The 22,289-nt window shown below is 35.9% G+C and overlaps 1 non-coding gene across 1 annotated transcript; it reads right to left on the bottom strand.

Annotated features, from left to right (window-relative positions):
- Positions 1 to 19,354: 19,354 nt before the first annotated feature.
- On the bottom strand, positions 19,355 to 19,460 carry LOC129501144 (U6 spliceosomal RNA). The gene has a single exon (XR_008662685.1). It is a non-coding gene; the product is annotated as a U6 spliceosomal RNA (small nuclear RNA).
- Between the last annotated feature and the right edge of the window lie 2,829 nt (positions 19,461 to 22,289).

Genomic DNA, 22,289 nt, shown 5'->3' with positions numbered 1-22,289 from the left:
CTAATTCTTGATATTTTCTTCCACTATAGTCATTCTGGTGAAGCACAGTAGCACTGAATGGTGGATCTAATTTATTATTTGCCTTCTGATAATTGTCTTTTTGTATGTTTTACTTTTGCTTTGTCTTTTACTTGATGATTGGCAGGAACAATATGCAGTTTGGCACACACACTTTGTCACCAATGTGTACTGCAAATATTTTCTCCCATTCTGTGGAGTCTTTTTATTATAGAGACCTTGCCTTCCCAGCACTCTAACCTCTGCTCTGCTTTTCAAAGATTTACCACTAAGCTTTCTAGTTTCCCACATATTCAAAATCTAGCAAATGCATTGAGAGCAAACACTGTCATTTGTTTGAGCCTTTTGAGTCACCAATTTCATGACTCATACCTCTATGAACTCACCAACATTGTATAGTTCCCCCATCCCATGACCCCCAGCATAACCTTCTATTCTGGAAAAATCTCTAATCCTTATTACTTGAAAATCTCTTTAATGCCATTAATCTTTTTTTTTTTTTTTTTTTTTACAAATTTCCCCCAGCTTTTCCATTTGTTCTCAATGGGGCTGTTGAGCTTTCAAAGTCCACACAATCCAACCTACAAGTGGATGCCCATACCAAACTCACTTATAAAGCACCTCAAATACTGATAAAAAATAAGTAAATATATAAGAGCAAAATTTCTGACTTGAAAATGATGAAGAATGTCTGATGTCTGAACTAGACAGCAATACTCAAGAATAAAGATATTCAAGGAAACTTTCAGAATTAGATTATAATTTCAACTTTTTTTCTGTTTGTGATTTACTGTGTTTTTGAGAAGGAGTAAAACAAAGTAGCTACCTGGAAGCCAGGAGACTCCGTTCTTAGAGCCTAACTTACTAATGAATCGTCCCTTCATCTTTCTGATCCACAAAATGAGAACTTTTTTATGTCAATGGGAGTGTCTTTTTGTCCTTCAAAAATTGGTTTCTGTAATATTTCCACATGTTTCTCGTTTGCAATTTTTTTGAGACTAGAGAACTAAATTTAAAATATTAGTTATCATGTTGGGCGAAAGAGGCAAGCAAAGAAGGAGTGCTTTCCAAATTCACCATAGTTTGATATGACTCATACTGTGGTGTATTTATTAGGAATATTATAAAATATAGAGACTAGTATAGCACGATAATTAAAAGCAATGATTCTGGAGCCAGACCGCTCAGGTTCAAATTCCAGCTTCAACACTTTTTAGATGTGTGACCACGGACCCGTTGTTTAGCCTCTTTTATGAACATTTTACACATACAGTAAAATGGGCTAATATATGTAAAATGCTCACAACTATGTCAGGCAATTAGGAATTAATATAAAGTGTCCGTTTTTAAAAAGCAATAAGTATATACTTATATACATATTTTTATAATATACAATTCATATAAAAAATCTTTGTATTATTACTAATTGACAATAAATTATTGTTTTAGTGAACAATTTCTGTTTATTTTTTGAGAAATTGAATGTAGCCATGAAAATGCTTTGCTACTTAAAGGAACTTCACCCTATATGCATACCGGGGTAAAATTTCCCTTTATTATCAGTAGGTACTTGTTTTCATTTATCAGAATATGTCTCTATTAGAGTCACAATGTTAGGGAAAGAAAAAGGTAAAATAGTCATTTTTCTAAAACCTCTACTTTCAATACTGAGTAATCCTGAAATAATTTCTCCCCCTTCTGGGAGAATGAAAAGTTGGGAGAGAGTTACTCTCATTTTTTTTTTTTTTCACATCTGTCTTCCTATCTTTTTTTTAAGTCCCAGTCAGACCCCTAAACTAAAATCCAGAAATACATCAAGAAAGGCAGATCTCATGTTGGGAATGAGAAGCTCTAAATCCTTAACATCCATCTTCACTTCAAAATCCCCTACAATGTTCCCCCTTATCACTTGGCCTTCTTTATCCCTTGAAGAATATGGCCTCGTAGTTAGAAGAATGACAGAGAAGAAATTGAGAAAGTTTTAGGTAGAATTGAAGCCCAATTGGTATCATCTAAAGTACTATATTAGAAACAAAAGCTCTTTATTTGGAACCGTCTAGAATTTTAAATATTTTACTCAAAGTAGTTAAATTAGCAAGAACTGTCAAGTTTTCTGTTGTATAAATTTCTTGATTTATTTTTAAATTTACTGCAGGAGGTCATGGGATCGGTAGATTGAGATGTCATTTATGGGAACCTTATAATAATGGGGGTTAAAATGGTTTGTCACATAATTTGTTTCCTTTTTTTTTTTCATTTCTTTTCTTTGTGTTTGAGTCCTAGACCCCCTAAAGCCCCATTTTTTGGTTCTAAAGTTGCTTATAGTGCATTCCCATGCCTTTAGTTTCGCCCAGTTTTACTTTGAGCATTAGTCTTAAGTCTTTATCCCAGAATCCTATGTGGGCCTCACTTTATTTTCAAGAAAGAAGCTAAAGGTTGAATTTTTATATATACTATTGAATTTGAATTAGACCATTTTTGAGATCCAGAGTATCAGACTTTTGCTAGAATTTGGTAATATAGGATTTATGTTACTTTTCTTCTTCTTTTTGGTCAAAATTAAAATCTAACTGGGCGCCTGGGTGGCTCAGTGGGTTAAGTGTCTTCATTTGGCTCAGGGCATGATCCCAGGCTCCTAGGATCAAGCCTGCATGGGACTCCTTTCTCAGCAGGGATCCTGCTTCTCTCTCTCTTCCTCTGCCTGCTGCTCCTCCTGCTTGCATGCACATGCTCTCTCTCTCTCTCTCAAATAAATAAATAAAATATTTTAAAAAATCTAACAAACTGAAGACCCTTCAGGGGAGGATGTGTAGGAGGTGAGAATACTTAATGTGAAAGTGTTCATACGCTAGAATGTTTAGCCTATGAGGAAGAATTTTCAAGATCAGATTGCAGTGAATGATACTGGTACTCAACTTAGACCCTCTAGGGCTATTTTTTAAATATTTATTTGTACACTCTTACCCCTCATCTACTATGTGTTTTAGCTTCTAACACTGAACACCTCTGGCTTTTCTTCAGCGGAGGGCTTCAGGCTATTGGAGCCAACTTACCCTCTGCTCCTTCGGCATAGAGTGATAGGGGTTCCTGGCACTCTACAGGTCCCTGGGTGTGATGGCCTTTTACCAATTAATGACTCATGCAGGGTCATGAATGCACAGATCTCTTGTTTCCAGATGCACAACTCTTAGCATATATTATATTGCAGAGATGTTCTGCAAGATTAGGCTGAAGATCCCCCTTCTAGAAAACCTTACATAACATCTCCCCCTTAATTGGCTTCCTACTTCCATGTTCAGCGTCTCCTCACTCATATCGATTTTCCTTGGATCACTCCTTTAAAAATTCATTTGCAAACACATCTTCGTTTAAGGGACAGCTTCTGGCCTATAATACTTAAGACACAGGACAAAATAAAATATTAAATCATTCACATATGTTCATCAACAAGTATTTACTGAAACCTCTCCATGTACCAGGCACTGTGCTAATGCTGATAAAGTGGTAAAAAAGACAAGAAGCTGGAGAACATGGGCATTAAGTGAATAATTTCATATATAATTAGTTGTTAATTATGGTAAGTGCTGCAAAAGAGAAGAACATTGGCTCTCTAAATCGCATTCATCAGAGAAAAATGGTTTACACCTATTTTGAGAGACTTCAATGGACAGATCTGGCAAAAAATGGGTGGAAAGGTATGACAGATTTTAGCTGAATATAAGAGAGAAAGTTTTAGCAACCAGCTCTGTCTGGAGATGAAATGAGGCTCCTATAAGAGACAAGAACTCATCAGTAGAGGTAGGTATTTACAGTCAAGGCTCAACATCACTCATTGTTGTATCCAAGAAAATCAAGCCTCAGTTAGACTAGATGAATGAGCCAGAATCTTAATGCCTGTGCTCTACTCAGTATAGTGACGCTAGGTAGTGTATTGGAGGGAAATAAGAGAACAGCTCAGAAGATACTGAAGGATTTCAGTTCAGAGCCAGGAATTAAGTGTCAGGAGGAAGTTCGGTAAAAGAGCTTGTTGTCATAAAAGATTAAATAATATTGCTATACAGCCTTTGTCAGATACAAAAATGTCTTTCTGCCATCATAGGCATATTTATAAAAGAAAAATAAAATTTGTACTTATCTGTAGAGTTGATGTTCCTACATCCAAAATATGGGGGTAACACATTGGTTTTAAAACCCTGATGGAAAAAAACCCTGATGAAAAGAAGACAATCTGAAATCTTAAACTGTATTACTCTTATTTTATAAACCAATTTCATATAAATTGCTGCCTTCTGTTAGACATTCATTGGACATGAATATATATATATTTATATGTAGTAATGATATGTCTAAGTGTCACAGGGCAGATGATCACTCTGGGTCTTCAATACAATGAGTATATTTAAACTAGAAATAACCTGATACATATTCATATTATATACAATAAATTTTGCAAAAATATAGAAAATAAAGAAATTATGTCATATAATAAATATTATGTAAATGTTCCCCATATCAGTATACAAGTCTTTTGAGGGAGGAAACCATGTCTATCTCATTTTTTACTATATCTTCAATATCTAGAGTAATGTCCAGTCAAAATAAGTGAAAATAATTATTTAGAAATTAATACAATAAAGATTTATGAGTAAAGGTGATATACGTGTGATTATATCACATACACTATACATATACATATGCATACACATACAATATACAAAAAAGGGTATTATTACAAGTGGCAGTTTTTCATCATAACTTAGTTTTATTTTCATATCTTTAGAGTAATCTTCTCTTTTAAATTAGCAAGAACTTTTCCAGGCAAGAAAACAAATGTCAGTTTCCTATGATTGATCACTGATGCCTCACACGCAACTAAGGTTGCAGGAAGAAGAAAGGTCTTTTGTCACATTGCCCTACATTTCACCAATACTTTACTAGTACAGTGTTTTAGATGCCATAGACAATCAGAAAGAAAGAAAAAGCAAAAAAAAAAAAAAAAAAACCTTCTTGAGTAATTGAACATTTCTAACCAAATGGTTACTCGGAGAAAAAGTCCATAACGAGACCAACCATTTCTGCATTGATGAAATTTAGATGTGCTTTATATCTCTGCTCCCTCCACCCCACCGTGTCTTTCTTCCCCATCCTTTGTCACCACCTCTGGAGCCAAGTGATTTTGTTCTGGTATAAATCATCCTCATTAGCTGAACTAGATTACATTGATGAGTTCAGCTAGAGCTAGATTTACGAAGTGACACAAAGTTTGAAATCTCAATTTATTCCAGTCCTATGTATCATCTTCTATGGGCAGTTTTATGATGTGGTAATTGGGCAATAGTTCAGCATTCTGATAGCCTCAGGAGATTCAATTCTATTATAATAAAGGGCATTTAAAAAGTCTAACCATTTAATTAGAGAGTATGCTGAATATCAATGTATTTATTTTACTTTTTAATCTGAGAAATATTTCAATACCTACTTTTTTATCCCCCCTCTTCATCCTATATTGTTCAAGCTGGGGGCACTGACTCACCAAAAGGTTACCTGGAAGGCGTCAAGTCTCTATTGGACTAGATAAGTTCTGTACATCACTGATTACTACCCCGATGACTACTTTATTCAGGCCCTGAAGTCAGATTTGCTTCTTTGTAAAGAAACTACAGGACCGACAGCGCACAATGAATCATGCCTAACAACACGCTGACAAGCTGGCAAGAGACAGCCTGTACAGTGACAAATACAGCTGACAACAAGTGTACACATCTGTTTGGTAGGATTTATGAGAAAGGAATACAAACAAGGAGGAGATGGGTTCTTTGGTTTTATAAGAGAACTTAGAGGCTCTTTTCTTTCTATCCAAATAATGGCAACATAAGGAATACATATTAGCCCTCAAGATTTATTTATTACAAGCACAGCCAGATTACAAATGGTCTGCACAGATTAGCATTTTGATTATCAAACTGCTGTTCCAAATATCTGATGAACAGATATTAGAATAGTTCTTAAACATACTGATTAAACACACATTGATGCTGCTATTTTTAACACTTGCTTGTATTCAGGTGTAAATCAGTTTCCGTATCCTTTCTTAAAGCTTGAAGTGAAAAATATAGCATGTATATAACTCCATCAGACTTTTCTCCTGGAGACAAAGATCTAAGCCACCATTTTTGGTTACATTTTGGGGATTAAATAAGTAAAGTTTAAAAGGAGTTCGCTGGATTCAAATGTCAACAATTAGGTATTAGGATTCCTTATGCAGTAATCAAGGTGCTTTCACAAGATTTATCATCGTAGAACCAGTCTGGTTCCCCCACATGTGCCTTTGTCTATAACATAAATGCTCTGCCTTCAACACAATTAAAGCACTTTAATTGGTTCTAGAACAAGTTAACAAATTAAAAAAATGTGTATTCGAATAATAAAAACAAAAATAATAATGATAATAAACCTGTTCAATGAGTAGTGAGAACAAACCTACCCCATGCAGGAGGTTCAGTATTAGACTGGACATGCCTGTAGCACAGAAAAACTTTGACAAATGTGAAGTGCTGCACTGTTCAGATGATTTAGGAAGAAAAAAAAAAAGTTTAAAAACTTTGGGTCTTAGCAACTTGGTTTTACTACCCTGATGGTTCTTGATCTGAGTGAGGCATTTCGTCTTGTAATTATAGTTAAATTTTTCTCTCTTTTGTCAATATTATCCTTTAAGATCTAAGCTTGCACTTTTCACATAGTTCATGCATCATAATGATTTGTGAAGCAAAATGAAATTAGACTCCAGGCTGATGGCTTTAGATGTTTTTCCCTACCCTGAGTGGGCCCGACCTTGAACATGGTTTCTTATGAAGCTTTCTCACAGTCCATATCCCTAGAGAAGATCTGTTGTGGGAAGAGATGGGGACCTGAATATCCTTGAGCTGTCCCCAATAGAATCAAAGCCTTGTCTTGTCTTCATCACCACTTTCTATTAATTTTGAAAACCGATGGTAGGGATAGTCTTCAGAAGCTTGGACAACATAAATGCTATTCAAACTTGGGGAATGTTGGCCACTTGAGACTCAACGCAAATGGCTTAGATCCTGCTCCACCCTCCCTCTGAGGTACAGATAGAGCAGATGAGATGAGTAGACTGGTTGCCACAAGAAGACCAATGTGTGAGAAGGTGTGAGAGGGTAGTCTTCTTCTCTTTTCAGATATTGAACTGTAACAGCCTGGTCACTGCTTTTGGGTTAGACTAAGGACTGGTTTACAGACTCACTTACATTTGTATTTCAGTTTGCTTAGAGTAATTAATCACAATCATTGCTTTCATGAAATCCTTACCCAAAAGCTGTGTAGAAAAAAAAAAAAAGGAAATCTTCCTAAATCAAAAATAAGTACCTAACTTTCAAAAGTGGTGCCAATGGCTCCCTGCTGTGTTGTGAAAATTTTAGAATTAGGGGATTTTAGAGCAAAAATAGAGTGTAGAGATAATTTATTTAAGACCATTCATTTTCCTCCCTTCATTATTGGCACATAGTTCTACCATCCAGTTCATTCTGCATTTATTGAGTGAATTTCAAACTAATATTTTATCAAATGTCATGTACTTACATAATTAGCACAATTACATATAAGTGCATAATTAGTGTAAATACATGTAATTACATTATTATAGTATGTGATAATCTTGCAAAAAAAAAGCTTTTTCTAACTTTATGAGCCAAAACATATGCATTGTGCAAGATTATTAGATAATTTTGAATATTCAGTATCTGGCTCTTCCTAATTGACTTAACCAAATACCAAAACTTAATATGAATATTTGAAAGATACCGTTATCTTTATTTTTGGCAGTTATTTCATTGTTTGTTTGTGTGTGTGTATGTGTGTGTGTGTCCATGTTTTTAAAGAAAACAACAGACCCTGAGAAAGAAAACATTTTTTCTCTATCTTTTCATTTAGTTTAGCATATAGAATGAACAGTCTTTAAATTTAAATGAAAAACAGCTTTACATGCAACTTTAATTTGGACAGAAATTAATAAAACTGTGAACTCTGTGACCTCTGTGGCAAATAATGGGTGTTAAGGAAAATGTTGGATGTCACCTTCGCTATGCTGGTGCTCCCAAGGCACCAGAATGAAAAACATTCAAGGAATTTTAATAATTATAAAACACTATAAACAGAAAAACCCACACCTAAAATACCATAACGTCTATCTTGCCAGTCTCTTTAAACAGTTCTAAATATGTCATTCCTCTACCAATACCCCAGAATGGTTCTCACATTGAGTATGTCTCTTTGAAATTAAAACTTGGATGTTTTCCCTCATTAATGCCAAAATTCTCCACCCATCCCATCAACTCTGTTTGAGGATGGTATATATAGTTTATCTACAGTGATGTTTATATCCTCCGCCTGGCATTGACAGTTAGTGGATAAAATTATTAAGACACAATATCATTGTAGATATATTTTCCTATCTCATTCTTTTGAAAAGCACCTGTGTATCAAGACAAAATAGGAAATTTAAAGTGGAAAATATATTTAACTCTAATAGATAACATTGAAAAGAGAAGATCAAATGGAAAATTCATGGGAGAGAAAAATAATTATTTCTACTTAGTGTATGAAGGCAGGTATGTTCATACATACTGACAAAAGGGAGGTCACTTTACACTTAAAAATTATTCAGGAACTGGTAGCATCACCAATAGAGGAAAGGGTTAAGACCAGTGACTGAAAATAAGATCATATCAGTATCTGGAACATCACCAACTAGCCCTTCAGGTCCTCATTTAGCAGCTTCTGCAGTTGGAGAATTATCCATTCCCAGCCTAGTTTGGAAGTCAGAGGTATAACTACCCATGTTGGAACTGAACCAAAGGGTTCCAAAAATTGGAACCCCAGGCACAGAAGTAACCCAGGGTGAGGTACTATACAAAAAGCAACAAGATTAAGGGAAATTCTACACACAAAGCCATATAACATCTAGTTCTTTACCTTTATAGAGCATTAATATTGTCCCTTAGGTAGAAGACAGGTGGATTCTCCAGGAAAAAAAAAAAAAGAAATCATCTCAGAGAATATTACATTACTAAATTATGGAAAAAAAGATCCCAGAAGTGAAGAAGTGTAATAGTCACAGTCAGAAATTAAATAGAAGGGTTGGATTATGAAGGCAATCTCCCTGGAAGGAAGACAGAAAGGTGCTTCAGGTAGCATTTGCTAAACCTCCTGTTACTGGTCTGGTCTCCAACAGGAAACTCCACTCAAGTTTCTCCCTAAGCCTGATCTAGTTCCCTGCCCTCTCCTGCTCACCAGAGAAATTATCCTTCTTTTTCACAGGGAAAAGAAAACCCACAGATATGAGCTCCATTTACATTTTCACTCAACTGCATCACCTTCCTTTGCCATGCCTTTCCTTTTTTTTTTTTTTTTTTAAAAAGATTTTATTTATTTATTCATGAGAGACACAGAGAGAGGGGCAGAGACATAGGCCCAGGGAGAGGAAGACTCCCTGCGCGGAGCCCGATGCGGGACTCAATCCCAGGACACAGGGATCAGGACCTGAGCCCAAAGGAGATGTTCAACCACTGAGCCCAGGCGCCCCTCTGCTCCACATTCCTATACACTCCCCATGTATTGCAAACACTCTAACCTTTTCTCTATGATTTGACCCTGCTCTTTTATAGCTCTTACCTTGTTTGCATTCCAAGAATGCCCTGGAAAACTCCTACTCACACTTAAAGAACCAGCTCAAATGCCATGTCCTTTGTGAAATGTTTCCTTATTTTTCTAGGGAGTTAGTCACTCCTTCTTCTGCTACCACATAACCATGGTCAAATATTACTTTTGTTCTTTTTTTTTACATAGGTCTCCCTGACCTACAAGCTTCTCCAAGTAAAAAATTAAATGATGTTTACTTTTGTATCCCAAGCACTAGAGATACAGTGTCTCCACAGTAAGTCTATTAAATGCAGAGATGAAAAAGTAGATAGATAAATATCAGATGGATGGATAGACAGATGATATTCATATTATTGTGGACTACTAGTTTAAGATACTATAACTAGTGTTTGTTCTAATGTAGAACTGAAATGAATATTGATTTTCTAAGGCAGGGTTTTAATGCAAGATGCAGAATTTTCAATGTGGCAGGTTATATGCGAAGTAATTTAAAAATATGAATATGATTGAGTTGGCTTAGATTCATATGTGCAATTAGCTTCTACTTCCAAATATGTCAAATTATTCAGTGATTGCCAAGATCGCACTTAGTAACATGCCCTATAGTAAAGATTAAAAACTCTTATAACATTCATTCCTCTAGAGCCAATGAGCATGTCAGTGCAGTTGAATTCTAAGTGTGCATCCAGGAAGAGCATGGCATAGGGTGATGCTAATTATTTCATAATCCAACCAACGATATATAAATACACCCTTGCTAAGATATCATATATATGAAAATCTGGAAGTATTGACCTTTCCTAGATCAAAAGGTAGAGCTAAAAGAAAACTCTCAGAAAGTATTTATAGACTTGTAAAAGAAAATAACCTATTAAAAGTGACTAGTGTATTTATATCTGGTAAGAAAAACACCCCTTATAATTAACTAAGTATAGATATATTAAAAGTTTCTATAGGAAAGCTCAGAGAGACAATAGTGCAAACACTTCTTTTATTAAATAAAAAATCTCCACTAGTCCCATAGAATACAGTCTTGTTTTGATACAGCCTTAGCTTGTTAGATAATCTCGAATGTCCACATTCCTCATGATCAAGAACTTGTTGGGATTTAGAAACTGAGGGCCACGTTGGCTCATCCAGGGAAGGATAAATTTTTGTTTGTGTTTTATCTATTTAAAATAAAACAAAATTAAAATATAAATTTTTTCTCTGTCTTGAGTCACTTGTATTAAGTAGCAAGAAGCAATTTTAAAAACCATTTGTTCATAATATAAAAGTATCATCAACACAGGAATTGCCATTTAGAGTGATAATGAAGACTCTGTTTTCACACAATGGAAGTTATTTTAGTATTCTTTCTTTAGCTGCTTGCTGTTTCTGGCAATTCACATTGTCAGCAAAGTTAATGCTGCATGTGGATCCTTATCCCTGCTGTTTATTTTTTTAATATTTTCTTAAAGTTTTTATTTAAATTCCAGTTAGTTAACATACAGTATTATATTAGTTTCAGGTGTACAATATAGTAATTCAACACTTCCACACAACACCCAGCGCTCATCACAACCAGTGTCTTCCTTCGTCCCCATCGCCTATTTCACCCATCCCCCTACCCACCTTCCCTCTGGTGAGAATGAGTGTGTTCTCTATAGTGAAGAGTCTGTTCCTTGGTTTGCCTCTCTCTCCCTCTTTTTTTCTTTTTTGCTCATTTATTTTGTTTCTTAAGTCCTTTTTTTTTTAAGATTGTATTTATTTATTCATTAGAGACAGACAGAGAGAGAGAGAGACAGAGAGAGAGAGAGAGGCAAAGACACAGGCAGAGGGAGAAGCAGGCTCCATGCAGGGAGCCTGATGTGGGACTCGATCCCGGGACTCCAGGATCACGCCTGGGCCGAAGGCAGGAGCTAAACCACTGAGCCACCCAGGGATCCCCAGTTTCTTAAGTTCTACATTATTCCTGTTTTAAAATCAAGTTCATAATGAGACAAATGACTTAAAGAAGAAAAAAACCCAGCCCTGACTAAGAACATAAGGAACTATGACTTCTCCAAAGAGAAATCTAAATCTGAAAGACAATTTGTTCATTCAAGTGCTCCCCATGATCCAATTTTGCTTTCCTTTGATCTTATATAAACATTTCAAAAATACAGCAAAATGTCCATTAATAATTAAAGTCCAAAAATACACTAAATCCAAAGTAAAATTGCACTTTTTCCATCTAAGGTTAGGCAAAGATGGAAGGGGAAAAACATGTGTGCTCAATGTTCTTTTTTCTTTATGATAATGGTTGATTTAAACAGTTTAATTGTTTCTTTATTAAAAAGTACAGAATAATAACAACAATATATTCTCTCACTGCATTATACACACGTATTAATCCAGTGCTCAAAGGAGTTATTGACAATGGGAATTGTAATATTTGTAATAATAACATCAAAATTATCTTTACAAAATGCACCACAGATTTTACAAAGCAAGTGCTTACCTTAAAAGTAGCAATGTGACCATATATACATATATATATATATATATATATATATATATATATATATATATACATTTTCTTTTGAAATGTGTTTTTGAGCCAGTTTAAAAGACACTCACATTTGGCCTCACTACTTTAAAGAACTACTTTTCTTTGGAGTCAAAGCTATGTTCCATGAATTTTTACCCACTTTATTCACTAAATTTGGCTCTCAATGGCAAATGTCTGTTTCCAAAAACCAAATCCAATTTAAAATCATGACTTTTTCCATCAATCTGAGATATTCAAAATATGCACCATGGAATCTTGAAGGCATTAGCATAAGAGATACTTTTCCAAAATGTCTTGAGCAGTAAGAACATTATTGAAATATTTCCCCACATTCCAAAATAACTGCCTTAATGAGGTCAATGTTTATTAGAAAATATTAAATCTGGTACATTTGAAAAATAGCTGCATTATGTAAAAGTCACAAACTCATGTGAATACACTGTTCCTTTCTTCATTTATTCTGTACATTTTAAAATTCAAATTCTGTACTATGTTCTGGAAGATCCAGTTCCAGTTTCCTTCTCTGACCTCTACTCATTTCCTCCATTCCAGATACACTGGCCATTTTCAAAAGTATATATAACACACAACTTTCTCTGAGCTCTGCTTCTGCTGCCCCAAATGGAATGCTCTATCAACAAATGTTCTCAAAGCTTGATTTCTTACTACACCCCAATCACTCATCAACTGTCACTGGATTTGAGAGGCCTTCTGTGACCACTGCACTTAAAATACTTCCAACCCTTTGCCTATCTTTATTTTCCTCTTATTACCATGTGATATACATTGTCTAATTGTTTGTTTATTATCAAACTTCTGCTCAAGAATGTAAGATCTGTGAGGGCAAGGGGTTTATAGGCTTTGCTCACCACTGAATTCACAGTGCCTAGAACCATGTGCGGTAGATAGCAAATGCTCAGGAAATATCTGTCAAACATTGAGTGATAAGCTGAATAATGGATTAAGTCAAAGCCTGCTCACTCTGTTCTAGAGATGGGAAAAAGGAAGGAAGAACACTCTTTCTTCAAGGATCTCCAAGTCCATTAGAAGAGAAGTGCATGTAAACAAATCATCACAACTGGTAGTTTTAAAAGTAGTAAGAGTAATACAGTATACAGTGGGTGGCACAAAAGAAAGAAAGAGTTCTGAACAGTTAATAAAATTGCCATGGAAAAGGATAATTTTGATCTGAGTCCAGAATCAACTGAGATTTTAACAATCAGGGGAAGAATGAAAAACAAAACAAAACAAAAACCAGCCAACAGGTCCATCAGTTTAATAAACTTTTAGTGTTTGTCAGATTGCAGGTATTCTGCTAGCCACTAACAAGATACAAGTGATGCAAATGATCTTGTGATATATTGAGTGGATAAACAGGGAAATAATTTCACAAATGCAAGGACTATTTTGAGACAATATGCACAGTGAGCTCATAGAGGAGAACTAGCTGCTTCCTTGTCAGGTGACAGATAGATGGGAAAACAAGAGCATCGTTTCCTTATTTTGTTAACTGTCTGCTGCCACATGCCAGAAAGTTTCTGTCTTCCATGAAATGATCTTAAATGGCAAAAGAAACAAGCCCATGGGAGAAAAGGTCTCAGGTACTAAAGAATACAAAGGTGGTAGAGAAAATTTTGCCTCTGGTTATCTTTTCAGCTAGACTATCCTGCATATGAAAAACAGTTATTATTCATGAAGCAATCTCAGGCTTTATTTTTTTTTAATTTTTTTTTAATTTTTATTTATTTACGATAGTCACACAGAGACAGAGCTAGAGAGAGAGGCAGAGACATAGGCAGAGGGAGAAGCAGGCTCCATGCACCAGGAGCCCGACGTGGGATTCGATCCCGGGTCTCCAGGATCGCGCCCTGGGCCAAAGGCAGGCGCCAAACCGCTGCGCCACCCAGGGATCCCAATCTCAGGCTTTAAAAAAATGTTTGCTGCTCACTAGTGATACAAGGATATCAAAAATATCAATGATTCTCATCAAGTCTGTGCATAATTAATTTGGGGAGAAGAAAAATAATAGGATATACTCTATTTCTTCTAATTTTGGTCTCTATTCCTCAGTGCTACTCACAAAGATTTGTAAGAAAAAAACCTGCCTTAAAAAAAAAAAAAAACAAAAAAAAAAAACCTGCCTTGAAACCAAATGGTAAGTATGGTGATTAAGAGGGTGAATTACAAAACAGTTTCAATATATCTTTAAAATAAAGTGATAATGTTTAGCTAAATATAGAAAATGGATGAAAAGGCTTAAAAACGGGTTTAGTGGTTCAATTTTCCTTAGGATAGAAATATTCTTCATAGCATCTATAGTATAATTTTACAAACATAGGGTATTAGCATTATACTTGGATCAACAAACTTAAAACACTGACAAACTTCTTCATGACAAACATGTCCTATATAGAATAACTTCTTCTTGACAAACATGTCCTACATAGAATAGCTATGAAATAAACTCACTTTTAACACACTGAAATCCCCTTCAGAGGCATAGGGTGGCAAAAGAAACAAAACTCTTTATTTCACGAGTCATTGTCTCATTGGTGAAGTAATGGCTTAAAAATAAAAATCCCGAGACATGATTTTGTTTTAGTTTTACTTTTAGTGATGAACAGTTAAAAACAAAGTATCTTCAGTTATTACTTTTATCAGTTATCTCATCTATAAAAATTTGATTATACAATTTGTCAAAAAAAACCCTATCTACTTGAACTCACTGTTTGATTCTGTTACTATCAACTGTATGCAAAATCAATTGTGCCCAACTTTCTGAGTGCATCTCAAGACAATTTCTCTGGAGAAAAATGTACTCTCTGTGAGACAGTGAATTGTACACATTTGTGCTGCTTATTTACTCCAAAGTTTCTCAGAGGCAGGTATATTCAATGTATGCAGTGTTTGGCTTATGTTTGTTATGTTGTCAATGGTAAGAAAAGAAAAAAGTTCATTCTTTTAATTCATTAATAAATGCCTATCACAATATTACAGAGAGTAAAATGCCTTTTAGGAAAATATGCTTCTGGAGAAGAATTTATTACAACAATAATTGTATCTTACCTTGAGAAACAAGCAAAGCAAAGGTGGTAAGAATGTTAAAAATGTTTAGAAATCATTTACTTTTGGTATAAAAGATCGAACTCATCCTTTTTCTTTTGTTTTAGTGAAAATACACTGAGCAAAATTAAGCACTTGAACAAATCAGATCCCCAGTTAGAAAGAATCAGCTTTAGCCACAAATAAGACAAATAGGAATGCAACTTTATTTTTGAGGAGAAATGGACCAGTGTTGACAGATTCCTACTTATAGAAAAAGGAATTAAGAGAACGACATTCACAGGAGAGCTAACATTTGGGAATTGTTCATTGGGAAATAAACAATGGTCTGTAGCTGGTACTGTAAGGGTGCATACCCTGCTAAATGAGATGGTGCTTTATCATCAAACTTGACCCATCATCTTTCTTTGTGAATAAGACACTGACTTCAAAAAACCAAGAATCATCTGACCATTTTCCACGAGGAGTCAATTAATACTACATCTGCACCAACCTCTTCTATGCTAAGGAAGAATATTCATTCCATAGGAATGGACATAGACAGCTATTTTTAACTTTTTCCTCTCTGCATTTCCTGTTTCTAAGGTCTCTCCTTCAAGATCCTAGGTGACATGAGTATGTAGTTTGGTTCAACTAACTGGGTAGATTACAGAAGCAGAAATAGAAGAGACCTAGACTTCAGTAGGGATAGCATACTCGACCGCCTTACAAGGCTAAGTAGAAATAAGTGACCACAGAGTAATTCTGGGTTTCACATGACACTAGCCAGCAAGCGTAAGTAACTTTCACTATATGAACTTGAAGTATGCCTTTACGAATGCTTCAAATGGTTAAACTTCTTGTGTGTCATATGTGACTGGCCATAAATCTCTTTGGGAAATAGCTGTCACTCAGGTCTTGCCTGGTCCTGAGTAGGGACTTAGTCCAGGATAGGGACTTTCTTGTAATGCTCTAGTCAACTGGGGCCAGTGTGGGTAACACAGTTCCACATAGATCGGTCTCAACAGGCTCACATAGGAATGCTTCTCATAAGAATGAGAGAAGTAAAAGCAGATCATATTCAGAAATGAAGTTCAAACATCCAATGAACGCTTTCTTGATGTTGTGGCTGTGTCTTTCTATCAACCTTCCCAGGCGCCTCTGTTTCTGCCTAACTCTTGCTTGTTAACTTTTTCTCTCATTGCGAATACTTATGTTTTTCTGTCCCTTCAACTTCTACCTAATTGGTGATTAATTCCACAGACTTTACTCCTCTAGTTGTCCCCTCCCTGGATTATTTTTATTAGACTTTATGATCTCTACTTCACTACTATCTTAACCATTTTCCTCATCCAATCCTTTAACTCAAACCTTGTGTATGTAGGACTTAATAAATACTGCTCAATATTCATCAGACTATTGGAAAAATGCACTTGATATAAAATGCAAAACTCCAAAGTAATACTTATTTAAGGCCTTACTTTCTTCAACTTTTTATTCTCATGGTACCTTTTGGTGCTTAATCCCCTCTAGACAAACCTGTCCCATCGGAAGTAGGCTGATGCCAAGTGGCTTTTTCCTCTAACACAATATCCATATTACTTGGGTGCCCAATCCAAGAGTAAGTATTCCTAAGCTGGCTGGTGGCTTATGATGGACTCTGGCTCAAAAGATACAGCCTGAAAATGGGTTAATGGTCGTTTATTTTTCAGTAGGTAACCAGGAATAAATAGATGGATATAGCTAACTCATGTTAACAATCTGTGGTCATACAAATCAAGTTGCCTTTGGTATTGGGGGAAAAAAAGGGACTGGAAGTGAATGCAGATAGCCTGAAGGTACACTGTGGAATAAAAGAATGTTCCATATCTTGATAGGGATGTATGTTAATGAATATGTATTTGTCAAAATTTAGAAGACGGTATATGTATAATTTGTTGAACCTGAGTGGCATCTCAATAATGCATGGGCATATTGTAACAAGACACCCATGTAAATAAACTGCTGTTTTAATCAGTTTTTAAAACAATGCATCTGGCCTATTTGCCAAAAATAAGAAAGTGTGATTATTCTTATTTGCAACAGTGTAAGAATATTTTACCAGATGTATCTTGAGACCTACATCTTCTCCTTTTTTCTTTGCAATAGCACATAACTTAGGGCATATATTTAATAAAATGCTCATTTCTTAACTTTATATTACTGCCTATTCATTATTAAATCATCATTTTTTTATTTATTTGACAATGGTTTATCCAGTCAATAAGCATTCATTATCCTCCTCGATATTTCATTGGAAACTTCTTTGAGGCTCTTTTCTTCCTAAGAGGAGGAAGAATTCGATCTTAGAAATTTTCATACTGAGAGATTTATGGAGACAGATCAGGCTACAAAATAATGTTTTAATTTAGAACACTGAGACTTTTTAAACCAGTCGCTTCAAAGTAGACCTTTTCTTCTCACTTCAAAGCAGTGTTAATAAGGGATGTATCGAAGCAAGTTGGGAGCAGTAATAGGCATGTTTTCAAATGGCATCTTTAATTCCTGCATATGACTTTTTTCAGCCATTGGAAGAATTATCACAATACTAAGTTATAACTCAATAGGCATTTGCATTGGCGATCTTAATGTAGACCTTTAAAAAACAATGAATAATCATTTCTCCTTTCCTCTTTGCATGTAGTAAATCACTAACTATATTTGGATGACTGGTCATGGTGGGGAAATAGTCACATGATATAATAATAAAAAATTTATATCATTGCAAGGCAAAAATAGCTTTTAATACTGCTTTCTTATTCTATAACAATTTAAAATGAGGCTATATATTGTTCTCCAGAGTATTCGTGCATGACATCAGTCTTTAGGTTATTAGCAGCATATGTTATTAGCTGTTAAGATGGTGATACTAGGGTTGCCCAAATGTCAGAATGAGATTGGTTATATGAACGTACCTTTCTAATAAGTTGGGTCTAGTCTGACCTCTGGGGTTTTGTAAGTTTAAGTAGAAAAATAATGCCCTTTGGCATTTTTTAAATTTAGGTGAAACAACCTTTTAATTTGAATTGAACTACAGAGAGAGGGCCAGTAAACATGAGGGCTCAGGTCACTGGAGGTATATGGCTCACCCTTGCCAGTGCTAAATAACCTATATATAAAATAGTATGAAAGTGGGGGCACCTGAGTGGCTCAACTAGTTGAGCAACTGCCTTTGGCTCAGGTCATGATCTCAGGGTCCTGGGATCCTGCCTCTGTCAGGCTGCCTGCTCAGCAGAGAGTCTGCTTCTCCCTCTCTTTCCATTCCTGCACTCCGCTGCACACTCTCTCTCAAATAAATAAATAAAATCTTTTTTAAAAATTAAAAAAAATACTACCAGTTGCTCTAGTTTTCCTTCTTCTATAAAAACTCAGAAAGATGTGTTTACCCCAGTTTTAGTACTTTTTTATACTGGACTGTAATTACCTATTTTTGTTTTTCTTTTCTCAGATTTTTACACTTTTACACTCACTGAGGTCAGTGTCAGCCTCTCATTTTAATCTAATGGCCCCAAATGCATGTCCTTTGTTGGCCTTCCTAAAGGACTATACATGAAATTATGAAGCATTCTAATTACTTCCCATTTAAACCATTACATATTACAATGTGTTGTTCAGAGCTCCAGGAGCCTGGGGTGTCCTGAGCTGTCTTGGGGTCCATGGAGGGGGGTGCTGTGGCAGTCTCTGCATCAATCAACAGAAGCTCTGTGTTTATCTTCCTCACACGTGGAGTTTCATGAGACATTTCAGATAAGAAGCATTTCTACTGATGGAACCTATTCAAACGCACTCCAGTAAATAATGTAGTAAGAGTTCTTGAAGTTTGGGGGAACCATAACTTAATTCTCCAAAATTAGCATTTTTACCCTTTGTATTAGTTTCCTATGGCCACCATAACAAATTACAACACTGGAGGCTAAAACAAACAAATTTCTTTTCTCACTGTCCTAGAGGCCAACAATCCAAAATTAGTTTCACTGAGCTAAAGTCAAGGTGGAAGGTAGCAGCAGGGCTCTTGCAGGGCAGGATCCATCCTTTTTTTTTTTTTTTTTAATGGAAAATTTCACAAATTTGCATGTCATCCTTGTGTAGGGGCCATGCTAATCTTGTCTGTATCGTTCCAATTTTAGCATATGTGCTACAAAGCCAGCACAGGGCAGGATCCATTCTTAGCCTCTTCCAGCTTCGGAGGCTCCATCATTTCTTGACTTGTAGTCACAACACTCCGATTTCTGCCTCCGTGATCACACTGCATCTTCCTTTTCTGGGTCTATATCACTCTGCCTTGCTCTTCCAAGAGCAATTGTGATTCTATAGAGGTCCACCTGGATAATCCAGAAACATCCTCCCTCTTTAAAATCCTTAACTAAATCATACCTGCAAAATCCCCTTTGGTGTGTACGGCAGCATTCACAAACTCCAGGAATTAGGATGAAGACATCTTTGGGTGCCATTGTTCAGCCTACAATATCCTCTAAAGCTAAGCAGAATATACTTAGGCAGTGGGAAGGGTTCACTGATGGCAGCAATGACAATGGTAAGAACAGTTGTAGGGATATTTGTAACAATAAAAAAATGCAGACATAGTTGCAGTGATAGCAATAATATAAGTAATAATAGTAGGCTATTGAGTACTGAAAATATGCCCCTTTCAAAAACCCTAAACATGTTTGTCACTTAATCTTCAAAACAGTCTTAGAAGATAGGTACTGCATTATTTTATCATTATCCTCATTGTCCAGATGAAAAGACAGGCTGAGGTCACTGAAGACCTTTCATAAAGTCATACTAAAGTACTAAAGCTGGGAAGAATGGGGATTTAAATACAAAAAAAAAAAAAAAAAGGACTTTGAAATCCAAACAATCTATTTATTACATCCTTCTGATACCAAAGGTGGCAAGAGTAGCAGATCTCCCAGGGTAATATGGACCGTATTATTTCTAACTATGAAAAGTAAATTTGACAGCTTTGATATATTAAAATCAAAATTTTTTGAGAGAACTGAGAGAAAGAGAGCACATGACGGAGGGGGGAAGCAGAGGGACAGGGAGAGGTTCCATGCTGAGTGGGGAGCCCAAGGTAGGACTCAATCTCATGACCCTGAGATCATGACCTGAGTTAAATTAAGAGTTGGTCGCTTAGCAGATTGCAACCCAGGTAACCCCTAAAATAAACTTTTGAGGGATGCCTGGTGGCTCAGCCGTTGGGCATCTGCCTTCGGCCAAGGGCGTGATCCTGGAGTCCCGGCATCCAGTCCCGTATCGTGCTCCCTGCATGAAGCCTGCTTCTCCTCTGTCTGTGTCTCTGTCTCTCTCTCTCTGTGTCTCTGTCTCTCATGAATAAATAAATAAAATCTTAAAAAAAATAAAGTTTTGAATGATAGATGATTCCATAAACAAAATTAAGCATAAGCAATAAACCATGGGGAAATATTTTCCTCAACATAAAGATTTAATATTTTTTATGCACAAAGAACTATGAATTAAGAAGAGAAAATAACAAATAACCAATAACCATTTAAGACACCACACTGAGGAGTGCCTGGGTGGCTCAGTGGGTTAAGCGTCTGTCTTCGGCTCAGGGTCCTGGGATGGAGCAGGGAGCCTGCTTCTCCCTCTCCCTCTGCTCACCACTCCCCTTGCTTCTGCTGTCTCTAAATATCAAATAATTTTTTTTTAAGTTTTTAAAAATCTTTAAATAAAGACAGGCATTACCTTGATATTATCCAGCAGATCTCTAGAACATACTCATCTTGCATGACTGAAACCGACCCTTGATTAGCAACCCCCTATTAACCCCTATTCCCAGCTCCTACTTTCTGTCACCATGATTTTGGCTACTCTAGGTATCTCGCAGAAGTGGAATCCTACAGTATTAGTCTTCTTGTGTCTGGCTTATATCACTTAGCATGATGTCCACAAGGTTCATCCATATTGTAACATGTGTCAGACTCTCCTTCCTTTTTAAGGTTTAATGATATTCTATTGCATGTAAGTACAAATATTGCTTATTCATTCATCTATTAATGGATACTTAGGTTACTTCCACATTTTGTCTTATGAATGACTCTGCAGTGAACATGAAAGTAAAAATATCTCTTAGAGATCCTGATCTCAATTCATTTGGATATATACTCAGAAATGAGATTGTAGAAATTGTATACTTAAAAAAGCAATTGTTAAGAGGGTAGATCTCATGGTAATTACTCTTACCACAATAATAATAATAATAATAATAATAATAATAATAATAAAAAGATAGTGCTTTGAGCACTTGCATCTATTGCTCCTCCGAACGTCTTATCAAAATTACTCAGAAAATACAAAAGGCAAATGAAACCAAGAATCTGAATAACAACGAAGAATGTATCTGTGAAAGATATGTCAAGAAATGAAAAGCATATGAGGCATTTTAACAGAGAGCATAGGGAATTTGTTATACAGGTGCTGGAAGGCAGAATGAGCTAAAGGGATTCTGAACTAATACAGTATTAGTAGCTGCAAGAAGCAGTTAAAAGTTCTAGGGCTCAGAACATAAAAAGGAAGAAGAGGTAGTTATCAAAACCTAGGAGATTGGAGAAGAAACAGCCTCTAGCTCCCACTTGATTGTTGGAGATGAATATAATTCAGCTAAAGCTCCACTCACCCAGGGGGACATGGCTTCCTGCCACCGGTTCTTTTGAGGGAAGAGGGGGAGCTGTGGCCGGGAGTAACTAGGATAGGTGGGAGCTCCAGCCCATAGCTGCCCTAGGGAGAATGCCTGGAGCTGAAAACAAAAAGCAAGTTCCTTCCTCCTTTTGCTTTTTACTCTCCTTCCCTTGCCCCATCTACAGAATCTCATGAGAAGTCAGTAGACTATGAAATGTGGAAAATGTAGCTTCAGAGTCCCATTGCCAATATTTACATTTAAAAAAAATTATGAAGGGTGGCTTTGCAACTGTGAGAAAATAGGTAATCAGGACAGTGATGAAAGTAGACAGGG

The sequence above is a fragment of the Nyctereutes procyonoides genome, unplaced genomic scaffold (assembly GCF_905146905.1).
Source record: "Nyctereutes procyonoides isolate TBG_1078 unplaced genomic scaffold, NYPRO_anot_genome, whole genome shotgun sequence".
NCBI classification, from domain to species: Eukaryota; Metazoa; Chordata; class Mammalia; order Carnivora; family Canidae; genus Nyctereutes; species Nyctereutes procyonoides.
The sequence above is the reverse complement of the archived record's forward strand: the minus strand, read 5'-3'. Positions and strand labels throughout refer to the sequence as shown.